This window comes from Penaeus vannamei, chromosome 9 (assembly GCF_042767895.1).
Source record: "Penaeus vannamei isolate JL-2024 chromosome 9, ASM4276789v1, whole genome shotgun sequence".
NCBI classification, from domain to species: domain Eukaryota; kingdom Metazoa; phylum Arthropoda; class Malacostraca; order Decapoda; family Penaeidae; genus Penaeus; species Penaeus vannamei.
In genome coordinates, this window is record NC_091557.1 from 26,610,502 (window position 1) to 26,618,001 (window position 7,500).

The following is a 7,500-nucleotide window of genomic DNA, read 5'->3' on the forward strand; positions in this document are numbered from 1 at the left end:
GTGTGCGTGTGTGTGTGAGTGTGAGTGTGTATGTGTGCGTGAACCAGGAAAGGTCAAGGAGCCAGCGTAGAATAGAAATGATAATGGTAATGACAATAATGTTAATAATATTAATAATAGTAATGTCAATGATAATATGAGAGGTGATGATAATAATAATAGTTATCATGATAACAATAAAAGTAATAGCAATGATGATAATAATGATAATAATAATAATAGTTATTCATGATAATGAAAAGGTAATAACAATAACAATAATGATGATAAAAATAATAGCGAAGAGAATAAAAATGATAAAATAATAATAAAAATAACAGTCATAATAAAATTCATAACAATAGTAATAACGATAATGACAATGAGAATAATAAAAATACCGATAATGACAATAATAATAATAATAATTTAATTATTATAATATAATGACAATTGAAATGGTAGTAATATTAATGTTAACAACAAGAGCAATAATACCAATAGTAATAATTATAATTTTGAATAAAAAATAACCGACGACAACAAAAACAAGTAAAGAAAAAACAAGATTTCGGAGGATTGAAATAAGCGAAAATTATTATGAAATGATGATCATGAAAAGTGAAAGTTGCATAGGATGGTAGTAACAGAATCAATAGTAACAGTAGTCATAATCATAATATAAAAGTATAATAATGGGAAAAAACAGAAACGAAAAAGTAATATAAATAATTGATTCATTTTATGACATATACCAAAAAGAAGATATATTTTGGAAATGAAAGCTATAATGACATGTAAAAAAATAATAATAATTATATAAAAAAAAAAAAAAAATCGTAGTAAATATATAATCCGAAGTTACTAAATACGATAAGTTCCATAGATACTTGGATACCTCAATAAATAATTTATTTTCATATAAACCTTGGCATTTTAGTTAATCAGACTGTTGGTGTGTCCTTGGCGTCTGTCTGATTGCATTACATGATTGAAAAGGAAAAAGTTCACATTTGTACGCGCTGAAATATTAATTAATTCACACACAGCTGGCTAGCGGCACATCGCTCCCAGCTCTGGATGTAGGTGCATCCTTGACCTCTCTGTTATCGGATATGAACTCACACACAAACACACACATATAATGTATATATATACACATACATATAGATATACACATATTTTTATATGTGTATGTGTGTGCGTGTGTGTGTGTGAGCATCGTATATGTATACAAATACATACATTATATATATATATATATATATATATATATATAGATAGATAGATAGATAGATAGATAGATAGATAGATAGATAGATAGATAGATAGATAGATAGATAGATATTATAGATACACACACACACACACACACACACACACACACACACACACACACACACATATATATATATATATATATATATATATATATATATATATATATATATATATATATATATTATAGATATGCACACACACACACACACACACATACACATATATATATATATATATATATATATATATATATATATATATATATATATATATATATATATTATAGATATGTATATATATATATATATATATATATATATATATATATATATATATATATATATGTGTGTGTGTGTGTGTGTGTGTGTGTGTGTGTGTGTGTGTGTGTGTGTGTGTGTGGATATATATATACATATATATTTTATAAATATAAATATATACATATATATATATATATATATATATATATATATATATATATATATTTTATATATATATATATATATATATATATATATATATATATATATATATATATATATATATATATATATATATATATATATATATATATATATATATATATATATATATATATATATATATATATATATATATATATATATATATTACAATAACGCTACAAAATATATATCAATTTTACCCTTCCCATAGAACATGCTCTTATTGGATTCCGACTTCGCTTTGTGCACCCATGCGTGTCATTTTCCTCAGTTTATCAAGTGATTTATGAATGAGAGCCAGTCATTTTTGAGAGAAAGATTGTCCATGATTACACAGGAAAGTCACAGCCCATATAACCGGCCTTTTAGGGCAAACAGCAAATATAATTATCTTTCACATTGTGTGAACATCATCTTTGTGTATCATTTGGGTAATTTTAAAGTGTCGAAACTTCCAGTTCACATGATGTATATTGCTCTCGCTCGTATATCCAACAAAAATATAAGAATTTATACCGAGAATTAGTAAAACAAAGGTGACCAAAGTATATTTCTCCATATATAATGGATACGCATGATACAATGGTCATTGTGTTTCAATTAGTAAGGGAAACTTCTGAAAATCCGGCAACGAAATCATTACCAAACAATTTCTTCACCAATATGTTCATAAAGGTGTGTAATATCATGTCTTAAAAAGTTGAAGTTCAAATCTTGTGGGAAATCCCGGAAAAAGCCAGTTTCCAGTATGGCCGCCACAAAATTATTTGACTTTGATTTCTCATATTGATGTCTAAACCTATGTTGTTTAAGTCAAGGAATTCAATTATTATGATTCCACATGAATACCATGGTATTCATGCGGAAAAAGGGAAATTCAAAGCATATTATGACCTTGTTATACGAATTATATATATTTTTAACCTTTCTGAATAAATTTTCATGGTTATCTGTTTTTGCTTTTAAAGAATATACTGTATGAAATGCATACTCTTTAATTGCACTGTGTATGACTCGTGTTGGCCACAGAAGCTGCATTGGCTTTGGGATCCATGGGGATTCCCAGGATGCTGACATCATCATTGTGTTTACTATTGCAGCAGTGTGCACCCGTGCAGGCCCTTGTACATATCAAATGCACCAAATAATTTTCAAAATATGTAAATATATTATGGTAAGTTTATATCATAAACATGAAATATCTATTTGAGAACTAATGTGATTTATTAGATAGTCTTATTTTGCTAGTAAACTAGAGATCTAAGTCAAGGCATCTATTTACGCATGGCTGTGTCTATTATATGCATTAAGCAATATTATATGTATACAGGATTTCTGTCCGGTTTTTCTTACTATGGAGGACCATATAACACTTGTTAATAATCACTCTAGGCTTACTTAAATTTATGAAATTGATATAAATGAGATAAGGGGTCTCCTGAGCAAAGCGAACATTATTGTAAGACTTGTAAGTTATATAATTATTTTATAACATAGGGGTTTATAAGTGCATAACACAGTACATAAATAAAAGTACTTTTTCAAGTAATCGCTTTTTAATCTTCTTGACCACATCAATGGGCTCTTATGACGTAAGAAAGATCCGAGAATCTCTCTGTAAAACAGAAGCACTACCTGCTGTTCCGTCATGCTTTCACCGGGTGTGATACGGTTTCTGCAATCGCAGGTCATGGGAAAACAACTCTACTTGACAGGTAATAATGATAGCAGTGCTATTAATTCAACTTACTTCAAGTAATAATAACAATAATAGTAATAACTAAAAACAATATTAACATTTCCATAATAATAACAATAATAATAATGATTGTAATTTCTGTTACACATTATTTTTGACAAACTTTTTTTTTTTTTTTTTTCCAGAGGATGTAGATCAATACATGGACATCTTCCTTGATACAGAAGCAACGAAGGAGGCGGTGATTCAGGCTGGTACTGCAATTTTCCAGTACATTTACCACATACCAGATACTACATTGGGTGAAATTCGGTACATGTTCTCAAGGAAGGCGGCGGCAGGAGTGATCAAGCCAGAGACTCTACTCCCGACAGAGGGTGCATCTTAATTAAAAATGTTTCTCAATGAATAACTCTTGAGTGTTAATCAATAAAATATTGCTCTAATGTCTCAGAATCATAATTATTGGATTCTTTGACCTAGTCAAATACACATCAAGATATTGGGCGTAATAGATTTTGTGGCAGCCATATTGGAAAATGTTTTTTTTTTTTCCGGGGTTTCCCACAAGATTTGAACTTCAACTCTTTAAGACATAATATTACACATCTTTATGAACATATTGGTGAAGAAATTGTTTGGTAACGATATGGTTGCCAGATCTGTGAAATATTCCCTAAAATGCCCTTACTAAATGTATATATGTACTAAATGTGTATATGTGGCTGTTATGTATGTATGTGTATATATATATATATATATATATATATATATATATATATATATATATATACACACACATATATACACACACATGCATACACATATATGTAGACACAAACCATCCATAAACACACACACACACTGATCACATGCAAACACGCACATACACAAACACACCCACACATATATGTGTAAGTGTATGTATGTATGTATATATATACATATATATATATATATATATATATATATATATATATATATATATATATATATATATATATATATATATATATAACGGCTTAGAATTCTGCTGTGGTCCAACCTCTTCTCCCTTACGATATCTCCGATCTCTTTGCTTGAAGTGAAAGCTCTTCTAATTGTGTGGCCCACCAGAGCGTCCAGGTGTTCTGTCAATTTCGAGAGATGATTATTCTGTGTCGTGTTCTGTTTGGCGTCTCCTCTTGGTTCGTCCATGATCTTTTTCTGCTCTACGACGGAGGTGGGTGAGCAAGGCGCGAGGGTGACGAAGGCGTTGGAAGGTGTTACTGACATAATGCATTTCCTTCAGGAAATCTGGGATGCAAATTCTAAGTGCTCGGAGGAAGAAACCAATGGCCATGCCTCTTTTGTACTTTTTGCAATGAGAAATAGTGTATAAAATCTCCATCTGTGTGCTTTCTGTAGGAGGGCTCCTATGGACCGAGGTGTAAAGGAAAGGGAGCTGTATATCCATTCCTCTTTTGTGAACTATATGGAGCATTTGGTCTAGAGAGATCTTGTATGTTCGTTTCTGACAATGTTTCGGTAATCGTCAGCCTCAAGGATTTCCATGACCATCTGGATAAAGACTGCTGAAAGAGGTGAGCCCATCGCAAGTCCTTGGATCTTCTCATATTCACATGCTTGGAATTCGAACGGGACAAACTTCACTCAGATGAGGGTGACGTCGTCATCTGTCGGCAGTGGCAGTTCCCCCTCGCCCGTTCCTGCTAGAGTTCGTTTTGCAGCTTCGATGGCTGACAAGCTTTTTGCCGACGTTTTGCAGTTTGGCTGTCATATCAGTGGTGTTTGACAGATGGCAGCCGTTTATGGAGTTCAGGGTGGCTTAGAGAGGGGCTGAGCTCAAGTTTCTTTGCTAGCCTATGTGGGTCATTTACAGTCCTATTGGTGATGGGTCTCACAGGATTTTCTGCTTTGAGGGTTTCGGTGTTCCCTCGGATTGTTGGCGTAAGTGGCGTCTCCTCAAACAGGTCTGTGAAGGTTTGTGTTACAGTTTAACTATCAGGTCATCACGTGCCACTTGAGACCACCCTCTGCTAGTATAAGCTTTTAATAATCACTTTTGTCTCACATTTTGTAATTTGTCCTCTTTTCTAAGTTCGAGGACGTCCATGGAGAAGGTGGACTCCTGGAGGGTCACTCATCAGCATTTCCATATCTTTAGCGTACTCACTAATTCCTTACTTCAGGTAACACTTATCATTGCCTGGAAATGGGTGGCACTTACCTTTAAGCAGTGCTGTCTCTCCAGTGAATATAGCAAACGTGACACCTCTCCATTGACAGGATTCGAGTAGGCAGTAAACATTTAATGAGCTGCTAGGTGCATCCCTCCTACTTCGGATATTTCATGCATATTCGTACTTATATTTGATATCTATAACATCGCATTACCCACATTAAGATATCAAAAGCCCTCAAGGATATATTCCAAAATACTGTGGTGATCGAAAAAATAACCATTACAGTAAAATAGCCGTCAACCATGGCCATTCCAACTGCGTCACAGAAGTGGACAGAGCTTAGCAGCCTGTCTCACCTCTGATCATGAGACAGCTTATGGTGTCACAACGCGTCGCGCGACACCCTAATTGCCACCGGAAAAGATGGCATTTGTTTAGTGTACGTAAGAAAGACAGGACGCGGACTTCTCAAACAACAAATCAACCAACACGACAGTGCTCTCCACTATCATGATTAGAGGAGCACCGTTATTCACGTCAACACCGACAGCTGCCTCCCTAATTGGTCCCAGGCCTCCTTCATAAAACAAGGCCTGTCCCCACGACGAAGGAAGGTGATAGAAGCGCCATTCATCCATTCAGCGCTTCAAGTGGCACATGCTCAACTGAGAAATTAGTTGTCTACCACAGGAGCCTTAAAACAGGATAAGCTACCCTAAGTAAGTTTAGGTAAGTCAGGGTTAGAGTTAATCTGTATTTTCTTTACTACTTTCACAGTAATCTTTCTTTTTATCATTATTATTTTCAGCGTGGTTCCTCATTTTCTTCTTATTTTCTTTTTTTTTCTTATCATTGTTTCTGTTACCTTATTACCGTTTTTTTCTTTTATCATTATTAGTATTGTTTTGCTGTTGCTCTTGTTTTTGTCATTATTAGTGTTATTATTATTATTAATACAATTATTGTATTATAATTTTTATTATCACTACATGAACTATTAACATTGTATTTATTATTATTTGTAACATTACTATCATTATCATTTTTATTATGTTTTCTTTGTAGTTGTCATTACTCTTATTATTTTTTTTATCATTATAATTGTAAATATTATTTTTGTTATCATCATTCCTTATCATTATTATTCATTTTATTATTATTTATAGCTTTATTTTTTCTTTATTATTATTATTATTATTATTATTATTATTATTATTATTATCATTATTATTATTATCATTATTATTATTACCTACGTAAAGGAGGTTATGTTTATGGTCATGTAGGTTGGTTATTTTATTTTATTTTATTTTTTCTTTACCAGAGATGTACCTTTGCCTAACTTACACAACTTTTAAAGTTTGATTCTGAACCAGATATTATTCGTTCATTTGTGAGTAGAATAACTCAAAACTTTATGACCAGATCTTTACCAAAATTACCAGAGGTGTGTCTTGGCCTAAATTTAGATTTTGATGGTGGTCCTGTTCGTGATCCGAATCCAGCAGTTTTTTTTTAATGATTGCATTGTTGCCCTTTATTGCTTTATAATAGGAGGTAATGGTACAAGTGATAAGTGTGACTTTAATGTAAGTCTTAAGTGTGAATATTTTATTACATTAGTAACCTTAATGGCTTAGCGGAGGTGCGCGCTCTCTGAGTTCTTCTAGTTACTATTTTGATCATTATTATAAATGACATCATGACCATTATGTTTATTATCAGTCTTATTATTATTATATATATATATATATTTTGTTATTGAAATTGGTATCATTATCTTTCTATCACTATAATAATAATTATTATTGTTATTGTTACTATTATTATTCTGATGATGATGATAATTAAGGTGATATGATGATAATAGTGATAATGATAAACATTTATA